Genomic DNA, 24631 nt, shown 5'->3' with positions numbered 1-24631 from the left:
CTCTTTTTTCCTTTGGGACTGTGTAGAACCTGCTCCAGGGCCTGACATGCAGGCAGTGGTCTGGCACGCAGTGGGCATAGAATTGCAGTTCCTGAAGCCTTCTTTCCCCTGGGTTTCCCTGGAATTTAGCCTGGCTGCCAGGACCTTTCTTATCTTGGATGATTCACTGCTTGTCACCCTGGTCCTTGGAATTTCTGATCTCTGACTTTTTGAAGGAAAGCTGGTATGATCCGCAAAGGGAAACCCTGTGGGTTGGGTTTTCTTTATTGCCTGAACCCATAAACAGGTTCCAGACACAAATAATTATTTTGTAAGTCACGTTTCTCTATTCCAGAGGAACTATTTGTGTTCTGCAACCTTGTGCTGATGCAGCAAAATAAGAAAAAACAGCCTGAAGGGGAGAAAGCCAAATGTCCCAGGCTCCTCTTCCCGAACCCAGAGAAAGCTCTGAGTGAGAGCAGCTGCTCAGCAGAAGTCTCTCCAACCAAGAGTGGTTTAAATTAGCAGGATTCCTGTCTAATTAAAAGGACTATAAAGACGTAATTAAAAGAACTGAGACCAAGCTATATTAATTAGTCTGCCAGCCACCTTCAAGCCATGGCAGAAAAATGCAGATGGTTGATTGCATCTCAAGAGTCCCTCTGTGCCCTGAACACATCGGTCAGAGGCAAGAGCTGGACATGGGAGGACCTGCTGGGAAGGGCTAAGAAAGGGGCATCCAGGATGAGGACACCCCCAAAACAATCAAACTTCTCCATCCAGAGTGGGAAGATAGGAGGTTTGCCCAGGGACAAGGTCAGCCTCCACAGAAGGTGACAGAACAAGAGGTAGTTCAGCCTCTGGATGATGTCTTCTCTTTCACATCACTGCTCTCCTTGTGCTCCTCAAGGATGGGAGCTGGGTGGTGGTGGTGGGAAATCTTGGCCTGAAATATCCTGTTGCTCAGAAATGAGTGCTGGAGAGGAGAGAGATTAAAATAAAAGAGAGAAAGAAGTGGGGAGGAGAGAGGAAAAGGAGAGTGATGTAGGAGAAAAGGATTGAGGAGGAGGGAGGGGGGGAGGGAGGAAGGAAGGAAGGAGAAGGAAGGAAGGAAAGGAAAGGAAGGAAGGAAGGAAGGAAGGAAGAAATTAAAAGAGAAAGAGAAAATTTGAAAGAAGAGAAAAAGCAATCGGGAAGGAAAGAAAGAGAGGGGAATAAAAGTAAGTAAGGAGAGGGGAAGGAAATAAACAGCAAAGGGGCGTGGATACTACTCCATCTTTGGATGCAGCAATGCTGCCTCCTCAGCTGTGCTGCCCATGCGCACCCTGCCAGGCTGCAGCCCTGCATGGCACATGGAGGGCTCTGGGCACAGGACACCATCTGCTCCATGAACAGACCCTTGGCCATTGGGCATTTGCTGGGGGTCACTGACATCCCTGTGCACACAGAGAAAGGGGCTCAGGCAAGGCCATGAGCTGAGCATCTGCTCTGGGCCACCTGCAAAGGCTGGTCTGGGCCATGAGCTTGCTGTACCCAGATGGGAGCAAACTGCAAACACAGCAAGAATGCTAAATTCTTTTTAAATGGCAAAATTGCAACTGTGTGGTGCAGATGTGACAGAGCTGACTTAGAGCTCCTGCCCACAGCTGCTGAAGAGGCTCTCAAGAACTGCAGCTGCTCACACTCAAGGTTTTGGCAGGAGGATGGCAAGTTCAAAATCCCAAATGCTTCCTCTCCTTGTGTCATGGAAGCAAAAAACCGGGAGATTTTCCATAAATTAAGGTTTTGAAAAATGCCGTTTGAAAGAAAAAAAAAAAAGTGCTTTTGATTTTAGACATTGGAAAAAAAATCCCATTAAGATATCTGGACAGAAAATATATTGTGAATTGGAAAGCTGTGTTGGGCTGAAAAATTAATAGTGTCTCATTGAAAAAAAATTGAAATCAGGCTGGTTTGAGTTTGGGGGATGCTTTTTGCAGAAAGAAAAAAATGTAATTCCATGGAAGCTTGGCTGCTTTACTTTAGTAAATAATTAAAACAAACAAAACAAAACAAAACAAAAGAGAGAGAAGAAAATGAAAGCAAGGAAAAAGAAAAAGAAAGGAGAAAGCAAAATTAAAGCTTGAGCAAAATATATCCAAAATCCAGAAGAGTTAAGGAAAGGACAATTTTGTCTCACATCTCTCTACTTCCCTGCTGATGGCTGAGAGACTGAGCAAACTCAGGGTGATGAGGAATTCACCCCAAAACTGGGCTGACAGTGGTTTGAGATTATCCCACTGGATGGAGTGTGGGCTCTGCTGCTGCCTATTGAGAAAATGGATTGGTTTTAAGGAGAAAAGCTTCTCCTCCCCCAGTACAATATGAAAGTGAACACTCAGTAGTTCAGAAGCTGTTGTGGCTATAAGCACCAGGCTATAAGTCATGGTAGTACCAGCCCTGACAAGGAGAGCAGGTGATGAGCAGCTTGTGCTCTCCAGTTAATGGGAGAAGAAAAAATATGCTTGTAAAGCCCAAAAAGAGAGTTTGTGCAAAAATGGAGGGATTCTTGATTGCTTTCTTCAGGAAATGCAACTTGAGCATGTTCTCTGTGTCCGACTGCCTCTGAATCAAGGCAGAGCTCAACAGCAGACCCCAAACCAGTCCTAAGCAAAAGCACTTGGATAAAGGTGAAAATATTGAGCTCATCTCTTATGAGCCACTGGAGAATCCACCACCACCCACTGGAAAAAAGTTGCTTTGGGGGTCTATATCCCCACTGGAGGAGCAGGCAACTTCACCTATTGAAACTGGGTGGCTAGAAGAGCAGTCCCCAGCATCACTCCTGGAAGAATGAAACATAACAAACAAGACAAACAAATCTGGAGGGTATGGGGACTGGGAAGGGATACAGTTGTAATTCCCTAGGTATACCTAACAGGTTGTGATGATGGTTGATGCTTTTTATACATAGCAGCTGCCTGCATTTGAAGAGAGGCTGCCGAGGGTTACCTAGGATTGTTTTGTAATTAAAATAGTAGTGTCCAACTGATATGATTAATAGAGAGCATAGTCAGAAGTTCTTCACCCACAGGGGTGGTAAAAGAACACAACCATTGTGGTTAGAGCCACAGGTGAGACTCCCATGTCATCTTCTTCAGCTGAGCTTCGAAAGATCAACTTGGTGGCACCATCATGAGCTACACCACTGTTCATCAAGCTGGTTCCTCTATATCACACCCCCAGGGATGGATGCCCTAATTTCATCTGATACAAGACAACAAGCAGTCAGTCACCCCTCTAGACTTCTCTTGTATGTCTCCCTGGTAATGTTTTTTTTTTCTTTTTTTGAAGTAGAAGATCCCTCCTTTTAAAGCATTATCCAACCATTTTCTTTTCCTAAACATCCTATTTCCTTTTGAGGGACCAAATACTACTGACACCAACATTCTAAGGTCCCTTCCAGTCTGAATCATCCAGTGAGCCTCCGTGGATGCACCAGAGACATTTGTAGCAGTATAATTACATTTTCTGTCTTGTTTTCTGCCTCTTCACGATTCCCAATATTTAATTTGATTCACAGTGACAGAGATTGTGGCTTGATGCAAATGTCCTGAAAGGTGCCCCATTATGTGCCCAGAGAAAGTTTAGGGCATGGATACATGTCCTTTTCCAGTGCCAGCTGGACCAGCTGAGATAGATGACTTTCCATAGCCCCCTGTCACTAACTGCTTGATAGAAACTTGTCTTCTCCTCTCTGGTTGTTGTGATGCTCACACAATGGAATACCAGTTCAGGTCAGCTTGAAGGAGCCAGTTTTAAAATGGTAGATCTTTGCTAACCCAGATTTTTAAGCAGAAACAGAAAGAAGATTGCAGGTACCAGCAGCAGTACTGGAGGATCCCACATTGCATGGTCACTTTATGGCATAGTGGGCAAAGCAGAGAGGAAACCCCTTGGGAGCTGGAGGCCAAATCTGGTTTCTATAAGGAGCTTGTGACCCATCCTTGCAAAAAATAATGATTTTTAGATGGGATATTAGGAAAAATTTCATCACTGAAAGGGTTGTCAGGCCCTGGCACCAGGGGAGTGGTGGAGTCTCCATCCCTGGAGGGATTTAAAAACTGTGTAGATGTGATGCTGGGGGACATGGTTTAGTGGTGGCTTTGACATTGCTGTGCTAACAGTTGGACTTGATGATCTCAAAGGTTCTTTCAAACCAAAAGGATTCTATGATTCTCTGATAATCTGGGCAAGCAGTCAGACCAGGGAAGTATCCCAAGATCTGCTGCCCCCTCCAGGAGTTGCCTTCATCACTGGGGTCACAGTGGGTGAGTCCCATCCCCATCTGATCAATCTGCAGATAGCCCCAGCTGCAGATTGTGCTGGAGCACAAGCTGAACTTCCCCTGAACTAATAATCAAGGGCTGACTTGAAAGGAAAACCCACCTGTACTGCCTTCCCTGGATGGGGCTGGGAGCAGAGGCACCCATGTGCTCTCAGAGAGGCTGCACTTGTGGTATTTTTGACCCAGCTGGAAGAAGGATGAGCCATAAATCTCACTTGACAGCCTAATCTCATTATATTTCCCAGCTCAGTTTCCAGGCCAAAGGGGTTTGGCTAAGCTTCAGAGAAGCATCTGAACTCTCAGATGCTGCTCCAAACCAATCTCCTAAATCTTTCAATGGTCACTCATCCACAGGAGCCACCTCCTCTTGTTGTCACTAGCTGTGTACTAGCAGTGGTGTACTCAGACACACAGGCACAAGTCAGGTAGTCACACAGATGCTCCTCAGTGCCATTCCCTCTATAAAGGTGTTACAAGCTACCACCTGAAGAAAAGGTGTTCAGGGAAATGCTCATCCAAAGGCATGAACTGTTGCTAAATACCCAAAGCATTTTTCTGGCAATCTGCTGGAGATAGTGGACCACCAGCAACCATCACCAAATGCCAGCTGCAAAGGACGTGACCTTGATGGGTATCTGCTGGGGTTCCTGAGGAAATCACAGAAGGCCTAAGCAGAAAAAGCAAATGGCAGCAGGAAAACCTGGATTGCTTATAAGGTTGTAAGCTTGTGTTGGAGTGAGGTGGAGACCACCACTGTAGAGCCAGGGCAGGGCTGGTTTTGCATTTGTGGCTGTCCTGGTGGTCTGAAGAACAAAGAAGAAGCCAGCAGGGTAATGCAGACCTTGGGAACAGAAAGAAGCTGCTGCTGTAAAGATGAGCCAAGCCCTCTCCGTCAGCTTGGGAGCCAGAGAAGAAAGCTGGGTGTGGAGTGGTGATTACACTTCTCAGAGCCTTGTGCAGACACTGCCTTGGTGTTACAGTTCACATAGGACTGCAGCAACCCCCTCTCAGCAAGGAACAGACTCCAAAGCTTTCCAGGAAAACTCAGGCCACGCTCTGCCATAATTTTTGCCAGAGGATTTCCTTTCATCTCTTTGGGATGCAACAGCAGGAACAGGGCAAGAAGCTCCCATTACCTCTGGAGGAGGTGACCCTTGCTCTCCAAAAACATGGAGGTCAAGGAGGGAATTGTCATCTTCAGACTGCATTTCTCTGCCTTTAGGAGCTGTGCTTCAGCCCATGGTGGTTTTTCTGGAGCCAGCTGGCTTGTTTCTACGTACCCAGACTGTACGGACCAGCAGAGCCTGGGCACAGACCAGGCTTCTGTCATGCATTTCTTGCCTGAACAGAAGGGCAGATGGCACATCCCAGTCCAGCCAGACAACATGGATGATGGCAGAGGTAGCCCAGCACTGCTGTCACCAGCTCTGTCCCCTCAGGAGCATCATCCTGGAGAGAGCATCCTCCCTGAGCCAAACCAGGAATCCAACCCCCCTAACCTGCAGCTCTTGGGCTCATTCACCAAGGGTCTGCCAGTCCCAGGCACCCATCTGAGGATTTTAGGTTGAAAGAAGCATCAGTAGGTTTTTTGAGGAAGGAGAGCAGCTCTGAGCTTAACAAACTATTATGCAAGAGAGCTGAGCTGCCTTAAGGACATACCTGACCTTTCTGTCCATTAAATTCATCATCTCCAGCATCTGAATGGCTCCTCCATGTGCCAAGAGACTGTTCCCATGAAATCTCTTCCCTCAGACTTTTCAATCAAATATAAACTTGCATCAAGAAAATTGTGGCCAGAAGATCAAGAGAGGTGATTCTCACCCTCTATTCTGCACTTGTGAGACCCCCTCCTTGAACACTGCATCCAGTTCTGGTGCTCTCACCATAGGAAGGATATAAATCCCTTGGAACAAGTTCAGGGGAGGACTACAAAGATGATCCAAGGGCTGGAGCACCCCTGCTCTGAGGAGAGGTTAAAGGAGCTGGGATTGTTCAGCCTGAAGAAGAGAAGACTCTGGGGGGGACCTTATATCTGCCTTCCAATACCTGAAGGGAACCTACAGAAAGGCTGGAGAAGGACTTTTCACAGGAGTGTCCAGTGACAGGACAAGGAGAAATGGTTTTAAACTGAAAGATATATAATAGGTTTAGACTGGATATTAGGAAGAAGTTCTTTAGTACGATGATGGTGAGACTCTGGAACAGAGAGCCCAGAGAAGTTGTGGATGCCTCATCCCTGGAGGTGTTCAATGCCAGGTTGGATGAGACCTTAGGCAACCTGGGCTAGATGAGAGGCATCCTTGCCCATGGAAGGGAAGTTGTAGTAGATGATCTCTAAGGTCCCTTCCAACCTAGGCCATTCTATGATATGAAACTTTATTACCAAACACTTCCCATGAATCACTCTCTGGGGCTTTGTAGAAGGTTTTCCTTATTTCCTCCTCATGATCCACTTTTTATCAGCTTTGCTGGGCACTCAGGCTCCTGTTCTGGGCACTTTTTTGGGGGGCTGATTTGTGTAACATTTTGGCTTTCCAGGGTAGCTACTTTGTAACAGGGGTCTCTGGGGGACATAGATGTGATGAGATTCTTATATATATATTTTGCCTCAGCCTAACTCCCCTGGGTACACTTTGCCCCACAGAAACCTGGCTCTGGGACAGTAAACTCTACAAAGCAGGGCTTATAGAAGGGGCCAGATAGGAGCTGTGAGCTTGATCCACCAACAGCATCAGAACACATCATATTTAGTCCCTTCACTCATAGGAAATATCTCATCAGTCTGTAAAGCAGATCCACTTAAATCAACCCTTGAACCAAAGTTCAGGAGAGCAACATTGATGAAAACAAAGGGAAGAAATTCCCACTTGTAACATGAGCAGCTGCTACTGGCTTCTAAGATAAATAGTGCTTCCATAATACAAGAGGCACGATGGGTCCTAATGAAAATGTTGTCAGGGGACAGCAACCTATGAAAGATTTCTTCCTTTTGATAAAACCCTCATCCAGTAGCTTTATTAGTGTATATTCAAGGTCACCAGATCACAGGCTTTAGCCCTTTGCCTGTCTTGTCTGATTCCACAACCGAGGTTTTCAACACTGCCACGGTGAGCAGAGGATGGGGGGTTACCAGGCCCTGGCAGCAGAATTTGCAGTTCATTTCCATGTCTACCAATGTCTGGATTTTTCCTCAGTGAAAGGCCATGGGGCAGGAGATCCCACGACTTGCAGGGTGAATCCAAGTGGACATGAGGCTCTCCATCCTAGCAGAGACCTCTCTATACACCGGGACTGGGGGCACAGTGAGCAGGTTATGATTTTCTCTCCTATATGTTTAATATCTAGTGCAATCAATTCATAGGGCAGCTAAATCTTCTTCCACTTCATTAGGGTTTGGTCTCCAGCTGGGGCTCTGAGCAGCTCAGGACCAGGGTCAGCAGGGACATGTCAAGCAGCAGCTTTGAAAACACTGAGCTGCCAAACCTACACTCAGCCAATGGGATGCCGCACAGAGAGGTCCCAGGTGGTTGCCCCACTAGCCAGCTGGACTGTGCACAGCTTGGGGTGGAGTTGGGGGCCCTCAGTGCTGTGGTGGGAGTGTGCCAGTGGCCAGGCTCCACCACAGAACCCACAGGGACTTTCTGCTTATCTGCTGCAGGGAGACAGATGGGAAAATACCGGGTGGGAAACACCAGGAAGGGGACTGCTGGTGGGATTCACCAGTATTCAGGGATGCCCATTTGCTTTTAGCTACTCACCTCCAGTGAGGATACATTAATTCCTTTAAAAAAAATAAGCTAAAATAATAATATTATTTTTTTGTGCTTCCCCCTTGGTAGCCTACATTCCCAGCACTGAAATACTCATGCCAAGCTTGTCCTGCACCTAACACCAGCACGAAAGAACTAATCTTGCCACGGCTGTGTCATAATTAGCCTTTAGGGCTGACCCCTAATTAGATTAACAGGGGGACCATGCATTCCCCCTCTGATTTCTTCCTCCAAGGGCACAGTACCCACTCCCACTGCATTGGGTTTCCTGGAGCTCTTCCTTCAATTCCCATCCCTACTGCACTGTTCCCTACGCCTGGTGAGCTCCTCTCTTTTACCTCATCAGTGATGCAAGAGGCAAAGTGGGGAATGGTACATGGTCTGAGTTGTACCCCACCCCCCCACTGCTATTTCTGGCTAAAATAAGATTGGGAGATTAAGAGCAGCTCAAAACTGTAGGAAAGAGCAGGATGCTGGAGAAGAGGAATAGAAAGGAGAATCCTCACTGCTCTCCCTCTGCCTGAGGAAATAATTTAATGTGAAGAGTCACCTCAAAGAGCTAAATCAACCAAGACATTGTAAAAAAGCATTTTAGCCATTTCCATAGATAATGTAGGTCATGGTCAAGATGCTGGCTTTCACGATGCTATCAAGCCATCCATAATTTAATGTTTAAAATGCAACCTTAGCAATACAATTAATACCATTTTATTAGCCCACAGAGACTTCATGTAACTACTTAGAGCCATATAACACCAGCCTATCTCACAGGCCCATATAAATTCCTCTGGTAAGATAAACTTTTAGGTCTGCAGTTGCAGGCACTGAAAATCTGCGGAGCCAGCAGAAAGTAAATGGCTTTCCCGTTTGATAGAGTAGCACTTTGGAGGAACACACCTCTGGCTTCTCTGCAGAGAAATGTACTGGTGCCAAGACCTTGGGGAGGAGGCAAGCACAGGACATACCTCGTGAGTGGTACTAAATCATCTCTTCTTGCTTCCCACCATCCCTCTCCCAGGGTAGCTCTGTCTCTCTCCCACCAACTTAGGCACTCACCCAGCCACCCAGCCACACTCTCACCTGTTTTCTGTCTCAGTGCAGGGAGCTGGAACAGGAATACTTGTGCATGTTGCACTGGTCTCAAACAAAACCTTCCTACCTGCCTGCTGATGGGTTCCTGTTACCCAGATGTCCCAAACCAGATGCTCTGCACCCCCAGCCTGGCCATCCCAGACTCCACTTGCCTGGCTGTCATGTCAGGGAGCTTCATTTTAGATACCTGCAGCTTGGATGTCCCCACCTGAGCCAGCTAGTCCTCCTCCCTTGATAGTCAATCCAGAGAAGCACTTACAGTGCATTATCCATTGGCCCCAGGAGATATCTCCTTCAGGAAAAGCTGAACCCTGGACACCACTGACCAAGTCTCCAGTGAGGAGCAAAGAGAGCAGCCTGAATTACAGACATCTGCCTAAAGGCAGCTGAATCCCACCCTCAAAATGCATCTGAGACACATGTGGAGCACATACCTGCAGGGACATCACCCCTCTGTGATGTCCTCAGCACGGGTGACCCAACCAGAGAGCTGACACCAGAGGCGTGCACCAGGTCACACAGAGAATGAATCTTGCTCTTTCTGACTGATCTCACCCCACTTTGGTGCCTGCACGTGCCTCTCCTCTGCCATGTGATCCTGCCTGCTGGTTGCAGACGAGACCTGCAGAGAGAAGGAATGAGCAATGCTGGCCTGACAGAAAGCCCCATCCAGAGATCCCTGCAGGAGAGAGGCTGCAGCAACAGGTGAGGTCCCAGCCAGTACAGTCCCATTTATGTTTCCTCTCCAACCAGTTGTGAATCTCCAAACCTATCCCAGATGGCCTTGGCTTGGTGTCTCAGAGTAACTCAGCCAAGGCATCCCATTTATTTGCAAAGCCTTGAAGCAAACCTGATTCTTCTGCTAGACACGTGCCCACAGGGCTGCTCACCCACGGCCAGGAGCACAGAGCCAGTTAGGAACATCAGGGTGGTGCCAAGCCTGGATAATTGTGCCTGTCTTCTCCTGGGCCCTGCAAGACTCCTATGGGCTTGTGCAAGCTGTGACAGTCCACTTCCAATGGCAAGACAAGTCCCCAGTGACATCTGAACACACAAAGCTTTCCCAAGCCTGGCAGAGCACCAGCAACATCCAGCCTCATCTGGGGCTATGAGCCATCCCTGGCATTTTGAGGCAACCTGAAGCATTTTGAGGCATTTTGCAACCAGTGCAAGAAGCAGATAATAAGTAAGAATGTTGACTGACTTTCACTGGGGAGAAGCAATAGAGGAGATGGCTTGATTCTGATTCAGAGAGGCTGTGGCCAAGCTCAGGTCTCATGCACCCCACATCCCTGCTGCCCCACAACGTGTTCTTGTGCCCACTGGCTGCACACTGTACCCCTGGGACTGCTTTGCTACTCTACCAGCAGAATAAAAAGCCTTCCCTGATACAGTCATCTCTCTGTGTTTCCTATTCCCCATAGTTTTCTCCCTTAAATCCCCATCTTCTGGAATCGAGTTTGTCTCAGCATTTATGTGGGAAATAATTCCTGACTTTCTGACTGTGGGGAGAGGTTGGGATCTGGGAGTCTTAAAGAGATCCAAACTCATCAGGCAAAGAACCATCCTTCCCTCCCCACCATATCTGCATCTGAATGATTTGGTTAAATGTCTAGGGCCTGATGGTGACCCTCAGGACTTGGGGGAGATGCAATTCTGAGTGCAGGTTCCCATTGCCTTTCCACACCCCTGACATGCAAAAGCACGAGACTAAAGGAGAAAAAATCACTAATACATGTTTTACAAATTGCAGTGATAGAAACATCTATTAAAAGGAGATCGGTTACCCTGCTCCCAGATTTCCTAAGGTTAGGGACAGCCTTTCTTATTATTCCAGCCTACACTGCCTGTGCATTTTAATTATTTTCTCCACTCTAATGCAAACACATACAGTGAAGATAGACCAAGCATCCCAAATCAGCTTAATGAATGTCCTCATCTGAGAGGATTGTCTTTCGTAATGACTGAGAGGGATGAGAAATATAACTCTCTATCCCAGCTCCCCAAGAAGCAGTGGGGCCCCAAAGATATGAAAAAATGGAGCAATTCATCAGAAGCAGCAGGAGACAAAAGATAATTAGAGCTGGAGATGCAAAGAATGCAAAGCTGAGAGTGGAGGGCACTTTAGGAAAAAAAAGGAGGGGAGCTGGAAGAGCCACAAGCCTGAATCTGTTGTGTGAGCCATGAGACCCACTGAACACCTGCACAAGGAGAGAGCTCGTGCCTCCTGCGTGCTGGTAGAAAGGAAAAACAAAAAAACTTGGGGGGGAACATTTCTTCCTCATTTACAGGTTTTGTTCATGGATTAAATTTCCCATTTCTTCCTTGGCTGCACCTTCCCTTCCTTCTTTTCCTGCCTGCAAGCAGGCACCCTCCCCATCTGCCCGGGTTTGCAGAGGTGCCTTCATCTCCCCCCACTGCCTCTGCTTCCACTCCATGACAGCAAAACCTTCCCTGCTAGAGCAAGGAGGTGAATCAGGTCAGGCTGACCCCACGATGGGGCAAACTCTGATCCTGGCATGATCCTGAGCATCCTTCTCAGCCTCCAAGGTCAGGGTGAGCCACGGTGCTCTGGGGCTGCAGGATATGCCCATGATGTAGGGCAATGATAAGAAAACACCCCTGTGCTTGCAGCAGGATTGATTCCTATTTGATGTTGAAACCAGGGCATGGAAAGGACAGGAAAAAAACATCAACCAGCTCATGCTAACCTAGCAGTCATGGTGCTGCCCCTGTGAGAAGCAGCAAAGCTCCAGTGCCCTTGAGCTGTAGTTCAAACAACCATGCAGGTCCTGCCCAGGAGCACTGGCAGGCTGAAAAGCCCAAGCAGGGAAGGTGATAACCCTTTTCCCCTTGTTTCTCCAAACACAGCCTTCAGGCAGCTTTGTTGCATGGAGATCTGAGGGGTCCTCTAGAGGGGATCAGCATCCAGCCCTCTGCCCATGGGGAGTATGAATGTGGTTTGTTGGGCTGATTACACTCACCCCAGGCAGTAATTTTCTGGGTGATTTTTTTTTCCTCATCTGCTTTAAGCTTGTAGAGATCTTAAACACCAGAGCAGTGGATAGCAGAGCAGTCAAGAGTGCAAAGAGGCTTCCAGTTTTTATATGCTGCTAACATAGGCATGAGTTCAGATCCTCACATAATATAAATGGACTGAAGCCACCTAATTAGGCAGGGGGACATCATCCTATGTGCAGGCAAGCACACAAGAGTGAAACTGCTCTCCACAACAAACCCATCACCCCTTCTTCCACACATATAATGTTTCCCCAGAGGTATGTGCACCACAACCAAGAGAATTCCCAAAATCAAAAGTAAGGGTTGGATGTGAAGGACCAGGCAGGGACACCTCCACCACCTGGGGACTCCTGAACTCTTGATATTCCTGTCAGTCACTTGGCCCTCTGCAATGCCAAACCAATCCTGTCCTCCTCCTTGTCCTTCTTCAACCTGCGGAGGTCTCGGGTGAAATCTTTTAGAGAGAGGTGCCCTGAAATACTCCTACACAGAGTCAAAGGGGAACATGCTCTTGGTTTAAAGCACAAACCCAGCTTTGCAGGGGCAGGGCTGGGATGTTAGAAGTGCTTAGAAAAAGGTCTCCTTTGGCATAAATCTTCTGTGTATTTTCCCCATGAGCAATGTATCCTATTCAGGTGTCAGCTATGCAGATCCTGGACCAGGAGAGAGCCTTGTATTAGTAGCAAACCAGGGAAAAGCAAGCAGAAATGTTTGGTGGTGGCCAGCTGGCCATTTAGCATGCAGAACCAGCTGATCCATCAGCATGAATGACAAATCAGTGCACAAGCTGTCTCTTGCCATAGAGGAACTTCAGTTATTGTAGTAGGATACTATTAAGGGAAGCCAGACTACTTTTCCCACTGCTCTGGGACTACTTACATTTATATTGCCAATTGCCTCTGTCTTGCCATATAGCAAGAGCAGGATTTCAGGCAGACAGTTTGATTTTCTTGTATTTAAACTCAGATAAACTGACTCATGTGGGAAATACCCATGCAAGAGAAATATCCCCAGTGCAGGCTTTAAATTCATTCCCTGTGCTGGTTTCTTCTCTTCTGCCTCACTCTGCTGTGAATCCACAGCACTGGATTTTCATTGTTATTTTGCTGTGAATCCATAGCAAAGTGGTGTCCAGTCCTTTCTAGGAGGGACTTCACCTCTAAGTGTCTGATCTTTTTAAACATGTTTTAATGCTCATGGAAATACTAAGTGGCATTAGGGGCTGGTGGCAGGGGACCTGCCCTAGCAGATCGTATCACTAATTGCGTTGTTGCTGGTTCTGTGCTTCCTATTCCTGTGACATTCCTTTGAAGTCAGAGTGGGATGCTCTGACATATCTGGTACATCAGGGAGCACAGAAAGGTTACTGCTTCCCAACTAAGTAAGAACAGAGGAATGGTTAATTCTCTTCATCTGGTGTCCATCACAGAGCAGTGTCTAGGAGAGGATGGAGAGGATGCTGAACAGGACACTTTATGGGAATTGGTAGCTACAGGATGCTGCACATCCTCGTGAAACCCCTGGACTAGGAGTGGACATGGAAAACAAAGTCTGGATTTGGTGTCACTTCAGGGACATGGTTAAGAATGCTTGATGGGAAACGTGCATATGGCCTTGCAGGTGCAGATCAGCCATGCTTTGCATGGGATCCTGACGAGTACTTGCTGGATAGCGTGTTTGATGCCACTAGATTTTTCACTTTGCACCAGCCATCTGGCTCCACGGCTGTACTGAAGCATCCTACAGACAGTGTGCCACAGAGCTGCTCCAGGATCATGTTGCAGTCATTCAGCTGAAAAAACTCTTGTAACAAGTCTCCTTTGACAGCTTTGCACTTCCCTCTCCACTTCATGCCTGAGAACACAGTGCAAACAGACCAATAAATGCTTTACACAAGGGAACAGTAGCTGGAACAAAGTACCAGGTTAATTTCTCTTGTTTCTTTGGCAAATTTTACAATCTCTATGGTACATCCCAGTGTCATGGGAAGGTGGAGACCAGGGTGATGTGAAATCTCTTTGGTTACATCCACCAAAGCTCCAGGGTAGGCAGTCCCTGCCCATCTCATACCCTCTTCTCTAAACAGACCTTATTTAAAGTTATTTAAAATATATTTAAATATATTATTTAACAATATTTAAAATGCAGGACAATTGTTGGGGGAACTTGAAAAGGTTCAGGCACTTGGTTCAAATCTGAATGGGTGTTGTGTGGTCTGGCTGTTCACTTGCAGTCATCCTGGGCTTTTACACATCTTGGTTTTAGCTGGCTTGGAAATGCCCCAGAAATGACAGAGACACTCAGCTCTGCTAGCTCAAGCCCACAGCTCCCCATGGTAAGATGGAGATAGCCAGAGGGCAGCACACAATGGAAGTCCCACGAAGCAAGTGCAACACCAAAAGGACTTAATCGCTGATTAGAAGGAGGCGTGGTAGGTTCCTCACTACCTTGTCATTAAATTAAGATCATTTGTCCTGCCAGGAGCAGAGACCCATTCAGCCCCAAGCAATTGGGAGTGATGCAGGACTTGGCAGTGATGCAGCCTCTGGCCTCCTCTATGTAAGAGATCAAACACAACTGCTGCAACTGTCCCTTTGGATCCACTTTCCTGCTGTGCAGCTGGCGCTGAATTGTTTGGGAATGAGCTTCAGACAGATTTTTCTGACAGCCCTTTTTTTTTTTTTTTTTCTCTAGAAAAGGTTCTCACTTCATGTTTATCCTCCTGGCTCATACTGGGAGCAGCTGGGGTGATATGGGGAAGGTTGGTGGAGTTCTTCTCAAAGCACCAAGCCTCTCTCCCAGGATTCTCAGGGTTGCAGAGAACAAAAGTCTGAATTCAAAGAGGAGCATTTCCACACAGCAGCAAGCTCTCAAAGTTTTCAATAGAAATTAATAATTTAATTCCCCCATTTAATAAAATTAATACATTGAAGGAAAAAGGTATAATGAGATCTTGCCTCTGCAGCTTGATGGGAAAGTCTCACCACTTTTTTTTTTTCTCTGGCTCATGGACAGGCAGAGCTATGTGCTTGAGGAATGCTCAAGACAGAGAGGAAAGAGAGCACAAACCCATCAGGCAACAGAAAATGAAACTAACTGGTTCAGCCACGTAGCTGGAGAGGGGCCAGCCCAGCCACCCCCACACACAATGCTGGAGACTGCAACAAGGTGAAGGATGTGTTGAGGTTGGATCCGCTGGATCCTTTCCTGAAGAGCAGTTCAAGGCCACCAGTGCCACCATAAAGGTCCCCTGGCACCGTGGAGGAACGTCCCTTGACTGAATGTGGCACTCAGTGCCATGGTCTAGGAACTACAGTGGATCAAGGGTTGGACTTGGTGACCTCAGAGGTCCTTTCCAACCCAAATGATTCTGTTCTGACATGAAGCCCCTGCCCAGCATCACCCTTTTGCAGGATGCTGGGAAGGATGAAATGATATTTGCTCAAGGACACTGATTGAGGATGTCCCATGTACCTCAGAGCAAAACCACAGCTGGGATCCTCTCCTGGCTGCACTGAGGAGAAAGGATGGGGGAAGTCATCAAGTTCAGATGTCTTTGGCTCATTTAAATGTGCAGAGCTCAACTGAATTCAATTAATTTTGGATTATGTCTATCCCCTAAAGAGCCTCTGTCTGTCACAGCACTAAACCCCTCCCAAAATGTGATTTTAGTCATTCAGCTCAATGAAATGACCAGACTCCAGTGACAGATAAGGCAAGACCTGTGCATTGAGTTGTAGGATACATGCACACACGTATGCATGCATTCACACACAGTATTTATGTAGGATTCATCAACCTCCATTTGGAAACACTGAGGGAATTTCATGGGGATCAAAATACAAAAAGACACAAAAAACCAAACAAAAAAAACCTGGTACACCTTTTCCTTAATCATGTGCACATTGATCTCTTCTCTCCCAAGCCTGCCGAGCTGGTATTACCTTGCACACCACCACGTTGTTCAGACTGGTTTTCAAACCACAAAAATACTGCTTCTCATTTCTCACTAGACATTTCAGAGTCCAAAATCTCTCCCACAGACTGATCCTGACTGGGAGGGGGGAGGGGGCTGGGGCACCTCAGCATCCTACAGGAGGTGCCACATGAGAGAGGGGTCCTGGAAGTCCCAGCGAGGGGGAGATGTGCTGACCTGATTCACCACCCTGATTTGCATGTGTGGTGTTAAGGGAAAAGGCTGTACCCTATTAAATTAACAAACTAGCACATTCCATCAAGCGGTTCTCATGCCCTCAAGGCATCCTCTGGAGGTTTCCTCGACATGCCAATGAAACATTCAAACTACAAGACAGCCCAGTCACTTCCCATCCATTTTTTATGGTACCATGGAAACAAAGAGCGCCTGGCAATTCCTTCTTAAGCTTTCAATAAATCACTCCACAACTGTAAGAGGTACGTGCCTTCAACGCCCCTGGGTCTCCTTTGCCTCCCCAGGGCTAAGCAGGCTTCTGCCCCCTTTGCCATCCATCCTCTACCCCCAGTCACCCTCTGGCCTCTGCTCCCCAAATAGCCAAAAAGCTTCGGGGAACAGCCCAGTTTCTTTTGAGCTTTATGTTACCAAAGGTTGTTTGGCTCTGCATTTTTGGAAGCCATCCTGTTACGTGTGCTGGGCTGATGCAAAGCCAGAGCTGGGTTTGCAACAGCTTTGCCAGGCAGAGAGGAGGCTGAGGGCAAGGGGACAGACTCAGGGACTCCACTGCTGAAAACTTCACCTTTTGTCCTGCTGCTGGGAATGCTCCCTCGCCCATTTCTGGCCTTTGATGTGTCCATCACAGCAGACTTCTCCTTTTCCTCATCTCAGAGCCACTTTTCTCTCACAATCCTTGTCTGCCTGCATGCCTGGGTGCAACCTTTCCCTTTCTGGTCCAAATAGTACTCCAAATTCTGCTCCAAATGTCAGACTGCAGTGGTCAGGGATGCACTGGTGTGTGCATGTGTCCTACAACCTTTTCCTTTCTAGTCCAAATAATGCTCCAAATTCTGCTCCAAATGCCATCCCGCAGAGGTCAAGGATGCTCGGAAGTCCTCTGGGTTTGTGTCTGTTGAAGGTATTTATGTGTGAGCACTCGTGCCATCTGTCCTGGGGAAGAATGACATCCTCAGCTTTCCACACACCACACCAGGGAGCAGTTGAACAATTTCTGCTCAGGCCTAAGGATTAAACACTTGTGTGTTTGGCCCAACTGAAATCCAACCACCCTCCAACCTAGGGCTTCATTACCTGGGCTGTGTCTGCTGTGCTTTCAAGAAGAGTTTCCAATGGAAAACTGAGAATATGGAAACAGGGATGAGACAGAAAAGTGAGATTTGTGCTTTTCTGTCCCTCCTGATTTTGTGGGAGAGCTGAAATCTTTGTCTCTGCACCCAGCAAGCTCATATTCAAGCCATATTCAAACTCACTTTCTGAAAGCTAAGCCAGCTGAGAAGCTGGATGCAAATTGCAACTGCAGATTCTGAAATTCAGAGTTGGCCCAGAGGTTTCTAAGGGAGAAAACTGGAGATGGAAGAGGACTGTGGCTTCATCAATGTGCCCTGTAATTCAGGCAGAAAGTTGCTTATGGCTTTAGTGTTGGTGTCTCCTGCAGATGTCTGAAGGAAGGGAATGTGTGTGTACAGCTGCCAGGTGGGCTTTATCCCAGTCTATGCTTAATTCTCCCATTTTTAGTGTTGTTTAGTCAACACCTCAACTTGGACTATGGTCAAGGGATGAATGGGAGCTTCAGTCTGAAGCTGTCTAGACCTGTTGGAAAGCATTGCTCAAGTGTCTCTGCATGGAGATGCTTGGGGAGACACCTGCCCAACACTGAGCAGCTCCAACCTCCTGGAAACTGCTGAGTGTCAGTGTAATCCAGAATAGCAGAAAGCAAAGGCACAAAAAAACCCCAACCCAACTCCAACCTCCCTTTGATTTCAGAAGGCCTTGGATCAGGGACTTCATTGTTTCAGCCCAGCATGCTGTGAGGGTGAAACCACATCTCACAAGCCCAAACGGGCCTGGAGAAGGGAGTGGGTGTTGTGTGAGGCTGTCCTTGTTCTGCTTGCCTTAAGAGCAGCCACATTCCCTCAGAGTAGGGGTAGGGTCAAAGGAACTTTAAGTCAAGAAGCTGCTGAAGCACTGAGCAAGGAACATTTCCATTTCTCTGGCTGTGGTAATCCAACTGAGAAAAAACATCTCCAAGCAACAGTTCTCGTGTCCCCCCTTAAATCCCTCCACTTCCAGGGCTGCATCCTATGGTTCAGTGGTTCTGCATTAACTCCTTTGCTCCTGGAAGCTGACTTGCCTGGGCACACTCCTGTCCTGACTATTTAAATTAATGCCCTATTAAATTGCTTCCATCGATAAATTGCCAAAATCTTTCTGGACACCCTTACCAAGGTGGGATTTGTGTCTTTGCCACAATGGGCCTGGCACATGCAGCAGCAATGAGCTGCTCGTGGGCTCTGACTTCATTAAACATTAATGGCTTCAGCTTCTCTCCAACAGCAAATAGTAAAAGGGATCATTTAAGTTTATCACAAATCACAATGGAAGAGATTCAGATTCATTGGGAAGCTGCTCAGTAGCTTTTATTAAACACTTAGGGAATGGTTATCAACAAGAAGGTGTTCTGCTTGTAACTATAAAGCTCTGTTTCATCAGGTGTTGGGGCAGGGTTGTGCTCACTTGCCATGACCAGCTGGTCCCAAGTCCCCATCAGCATGGCTGGCCCTGGGCAGGCTCCTTCTCCAAGGTTTGGGCACAGGGTTAGAGACATCCCTCCCCATCTCAGCTGCCTTGCTCTGCTCCTCCACATGGTCACTCCTCCTGGCAGGTCCATGACTTCTTCAAGTTGCTTCTGTCCTAACCCAGAATGAAACAGACTTTTCATTTAAAATGTCCCCATCAAACCAAAACCAAATTGGTTTTTTTTTTTTGTTAATTTGGTTAATGGCTTGCAAAAACTGGTCAGCTTGCTTGGCATTTTACTTTGCTGTAGTTAGAGCGGAATAAAAAATTCCTGCTTTCATCAGAAATATTCATGATAGGGGAAGAAAAAACCACAAAAGTATTTGTTAAGCAAATGGATCAGAGATCCCCTCCCCAGAGGGTTTGGGGAAAGGATTGTTTAGCACCAAAGCCCAACTCCATCCCACCCCAAACATACCCTCCTGCTGCTCACCAGCCTTCTCCACTCACCCTGCACTGGCAGCTTATCTGCTGCCCAAAAGGTCTGTTCGCTTTTGGTGAGGAATGGACCATTTTAGGGTGTGAAGCTGACTTTACATCCCTACAGCCCCCTCCAGGTTTCCGTTCCCTTTTGCCAACCCAGTGACAAGCAGGGTGCAACCCTGTGCACTTGCTTATGGTCCTTGCTACTGGAAGGGATTCTTTCAAGGCTTCCCCATCCCCAGCTTCCCAGTCCTCTTCCCCTTTTATAGTTTCAAAAGAAAACAGCTGTGAAGGGCTCGTCACAACAAACCCTTGCCAGTGTCTGATCTCTTAGGATAACATGCTCTAATGAGGTTATAGCTCTCCTCCTGCCTCACAAACGTTTCAGAGTTGCTGGGGCTGAATGAGATGGGAGGTAATTAGAGTGACATGCTTTCCTGCACAGAGAGAATAAAGTAACACAAATTTCCTGAATGGACAAGAGCAGTTTGGCCTCAGCTGAGTGAAATAACCAGGCAGTGATCTAATTCACTTTACTGTTAATAGATTGTTATCTGCGGAGCCCTAGTGCAAACATGATAAGCTGTAAAGAAATACAAATAAAAGTCAGGGCTCCAAGTGTTCCAGAGATGCACATTTAGCCCAGTGCTTGGTCTCATTGGCCTCATCCCAGCTCCAGTTTCTACTCATCCCTGGACCTGGCTGGGGTGATAACACTCGAGCTGGGCTGTGCAATCAAATTCCTTCCCAAATTGCAGAATAATTTGGCTCCAGCATCAGGTTGGGAATGCATCTGTTTGCTTTGCAGAGTCCAAGCCTTGGTGGGCAGAGCTGGAGCCAAAACACTCCTTGGGTTCAGGCTTTGATTCTTGTTGCCCTGCCCCATGCAGCATTGGGGTGCAGTGGCAGCAAGGGATGCTGTGGTCTCACAGGGGGTCCCACAGCTGGCTGGGTCCCACATCTGTCCTGGTGCAGCTGGCACTGCAGCCATCCTGGGGCAGGACATCCTTTCAGCAGCATGGCTGCTGGCAGTGAGCCCCACGGACTGGCTTTATCTCCCAGATATCACAGCCCTGAGATGCAGAGGGGGCTGCTCTCAGTGCTTTGGTAGGAGAAGGCTCCTAATGTTTGCATCAGGAATAAGCTGCAATTGGAGAACTGAAGGTGAATATGAGAGTTTCCTCTGCCCATATTCACCCCTTGAGGAAGAAACCTATCCTGCTGGACACTGGATAAGTGCTTTGGCCAAAGGACTTTGCTTGGATTCTGTAAGCATGCCAAGACATTGTCAATCAACATCCCCAATGCTCTTTCCTCTCCTCTCTCCTTGCATGTAGCTCTGCTGGGATTTTCACCACATTTTTTCCAGCCAACACAGATGTGCTACACCCAGCTTGCACCACGCACCCACTCTCATTGCAGATCTGAGTCCCAGTCTCCTCCTGTCAGGGTAGGAGACTTCCAGTTCCCCTTCCCCAGTGCTACCCCCAGCCATCTGTGGGAAGGACAGGGCACCCATGGTGACCTGGAAATTGACTTCCACTGCCTATGGTGAGGATAAACTTCTGCATAACAGAGGTGATGCTGGAAGGAGGTCCACAGGGTCTGCCCAAGTGTGCAGTGAAGCAGGGTGTGGTGTGGTGGGGATTCTGAGGCAGAGAAGGTGCCTTCCCCATGGTAGTGGGGGCAAAGCCTCACCCTCACATTGCCTCTCTTCTCAGAACCTCCCTACCACCCTGTAATGGTATGTAATATACTATTTCTCTTATCCATTTTTTTCTTTCCTCAGTCAAGAAGACTGTCAGTTTCTCAGGCAGGTCTGAAAGTGTCAAAAAACATAATCTCTTCAGCCAGATTAGCCTACTTTGGGGAAGTGAGTGCACTCTGATTGCTGCTTCACTGACAGCTTCATTAGAGAGGAGATAACCCCAGCCTTGCCTGCCCATCCCTTGTCAGCCAGAATCCATCTCTTAGCAAACCATAAAATCACAGCTCCCTGTGGTCACCCTCCTTCAGCATTTCCAGCAGTTGCTGGGTCCCTCCAGACCTCATTGCCCCACTTGTATCATGAAGTCCCTTGGATCTTTTTTTTTCCACTTCCACACAGTCTGATGGCAAAGCAATGCCAGGACTGGCTGGATCCTTCCTATGAATTTATACCTCCCCAGCATTCCAGCTGGAGCCTCTAAACCTGATGCACAACAAACAGCAGCAGGTGTTCACCCACCACATGATACTTCCCCCATTCCTCCAGCAGAGCAAAGGAACCCAAGTCTATAAGCATAATAACTGGTGTGGGGATACTCAAAGATCACTGAACTTGGTAAACTGAGGCATATCCCCTGCATGCCCTGTGATCACCCAGACCACAACACTGGGACAGGACTCCCTGGTCAAGCTCTTGCCATAAGCCCAAGTTCAGGCTGATGCTTGAGCCAAGAACATGTCCTTGATGGATGGTTTGGTGCAGCCACCCTGTTCTGAAGAGAAAGGGAGTTATGCATGGTCATGGAAGCTCTACCAGCTGCTGCCCATGCCAGGCAGCAAGCCCTGCCCTATTTTATTTAATAGTATAGACATATCCTTGGACACTCTTCAACCCACCCTTTGCATCCCACTCTGCTGTGAGGACACCTGTGCCCTGCAGCCCTTCACCTGGGAAAGAACAGGGAAATTATGGGTTTGCTTTGAGCATCCCACTGTGCTGGGAAGGACCAAAACTTGCCATGGAGATATGGGGAAGAAGATACAGGAATGGGAAGGTACCATTTAGGGACAAAGTCCCAAAATCTTTCTGCTACCATGTTTCTGCCCCATGATCCTTCACATGCATTTTCCATCCCTCATCACCAACACTTTTCCCCTGTGACAGAAGGAGCTGATATTTACTGTAGCTCTTGCAGACCTGACAAGGGTCTGACAGGAGACTGAGCTGGAGAAAACATCTCTAAGGGGAGTAGTGGGGATCCAGGCCAAGGAGAGGCACAGAGGGAGAGGAAGAGACCTCCTTGCACATCAGTTGGTGCAGAGGAGCTTCAGGATCCAGCAAGTAGCTTCTGACCTCATGAGATGCCATGGCACTGGCAGGGATCAGACCATCTGCCTCTCTCCCTGAAGCAGCAGGCATGGCCAGTTCCTGTACCCCATCCTAAACAAGTCACTGTCTGCCTTGATTGTGTACTCTCCTTCTCCCAAGTGCTGGAGCTTCCTCAAGAGAGAGGAAAAGAGCATCCAGCACTGCACAAGCCTGAGAGGACTGGCCCAGCAAAGGGGACTCACAGGCTCTTTAGCTGCAGCCTCTTTTCTCCTGCAGGAACAGAAAACCTGGACCTGCATCCCTTCCTCCGCTGCACCCATTCACAAATTGTCTCTAAATCCTAAGGTGCACTTTGACCACCCTATTTCCATACCCTGAAGAGATGTTGCTTTGTCCCACCTCCCATCCTAAAATCTCAAGGAGGAGTTACCAGATCTTTTAGCAGTGGGGTTTGAGGGTTCCTTCTCCCTGTGGCCATCTGCTGGGGTTGCACCATCTCCAAAACACTCCCCTCAGGACTGGGTTTTGCAGGGAAATGCTGATCTTGTTGTTTGAAGTAAAGGAATGGTTGTAACAGACATAACATAACATGTTTGTGATATCTGGGGTCACTCTGCCCACTGGAACCCCAAAGTGCTGATGGAGCTGGTCTCACCTCATCCAAAAGGCCTTGCCAGCGATCCAGAAGCTTTGTGTCCAACTCAGTAACCAGGGTCATCTAAAATGGCATCTGTGACACCAGACTTTGGTAGCAACCTGACAATTCAGCCATGGGCTTTTCCATCCATTTCCAGCCTGCTTGCTGCTTTAGGGAGAGACCTTTATATCCACTGATCCTAAAGGAGAGAGACCACTCAGGGAAGGTGCATCTGCTTCCTCCCTGTCTCCTCTCTGGAACTGTTTCTTTGCCCTTTAGTAGTTCTGTTTCCTCCAGGTCTCCATACTTATGGGTACCCACCAAGCAGACTTTCCCAGGGGTCCTCTGTGTCCACATTTCCACCCTTGGAAAATTAAGACCTTCATAAATCCCCATCAAAGGCCATTGTTCTTCTGCTATTCTGTTCACACTAAGCATGGATGTGACAACCAGATAAAAGACATTCTCAAACGAGCTCATTCCAGTTAACCAGGGCAATGGGAAGGAGTGAGCAGCACCAAAGCTCTCTGGTATTTTGATGTGCCCCAGGGGTATGAGCCTTCAGCTCCTTTTTCATTTCTAAAATCCCAAATGTTAGCCAGACATCCCCCCCAAAGGTTTGGCAGGAAGCAGAAATTGAGGAAACCTGGATTCCTTTGCATCTGTGTCCCAGGATTTTGGTGCAGCAGAGAGAAGTAAGCTTGAAAGATGGGGGTTTGAAAGGGTGAGCCTTGTTCCCACACCGGGGGATGTATTAGGAGTATCACCCATATGGGTGCCTTAATTCAGTCTTCTTTTCCCTCAGAACACTCAGAAGACTCTGAGACAAATTTGTTTGAAATCAGTAAGCATGTACACTCACAGGTATAAAGGAGAGGACACTAAAAATAAGTATTTTTTAAAGTTTTTAAGACAGATTTTTTTGTTGTTTCACTGAACCATGAGAAGAAAGTAAGAGTTGAAAAGTCTTGTCAAAACTGCTTGGCAGTTTTCTTCTGAGGATCTAGGTTATGTCAGTGCTTTTGAAAACTATTTCCCATCCAGAAAAGAAACACTGTGAAAAGCCCAGTGATACAAACTAAGGCCCTGGAAGATAAATCCAGGTGTGCTTGCTGTAGCCACTGAAAGATGATGGATAATGCAGCAAGCTAGGCAAAATGATGGTCACATCATCTTCAAGAATCACCCAACATCACTCCAAAAAACACCTTGCAACCTGCATGGCAGCTGGCAGTGGAGGCCCCATCCTCAAGATTCATTCCTCTCACATGGAAAATGTGGGGAGACTAGGAGTGACAACAGCCATAGAGCTGTAAATGAGCACTGCTCTTTAGATGTTTTCATGTTGGTAGGACCCTGGGGACCTCATTTCATACTCCAGCTCAGTGCCCAGAGCAGCAAGTGCTGGAGATGAGAACTCCTTTCGAATAAATATGCTGCTCCAGTACTTCTCAGTAGTTTCTCACTGGCCTTGACATTCTCATCTACTCCCTGCCCCTGGCAAACTCCTCTCTTGGTGGCTCTTCATCTCCCAGCTCTACACAGGGAAATTAAAAACCTCCATAATATTTTTCTTTAATCTAGTGCAAGCTCCAGC

At 47.5% G+C, this 24631-nt stretch overlaps 1 long non-coding RNA gene across 1 annotated transcript in view; it reads right to left on the bottom strand.

Annotated features, from left to right (window-relative positions):
- Window positions 1-18761: 18761 nt before the first annotated feature.
- LOC115597948 overlaps window positions 18762-24631 on the bottom strand; it is a 46008-nt gene continuing 40138 nt past the window's right edge. Inside the window, exon 3 of the long non-coding RNA XR_003987288.1 lies at window positions 18762-19051. This is a non-coding gene — a long non-coding RNA (uncharacterized LOC115597948). The remainder of the gene's footprint in view (window positions 19052-24631) is intronic.

Source organism: Calypte anna, chromosome 2, assembly GCF_003957555.1.
Source record: "Calypte anna isolate BGI_N300 chromosome 2, bCalAnn1_v1.p, whole genome shotgun sequence".
In the NCBI taxonomy this organism is placed as follows: Eukaryota; Metazoa; Chordata; class Aves; order Apodiformes; family Trochilidae; genus Calypte; species Calypte anna.
This window is presented reverse-complemented; position numbering and strand designations above follow the sequence as displayed.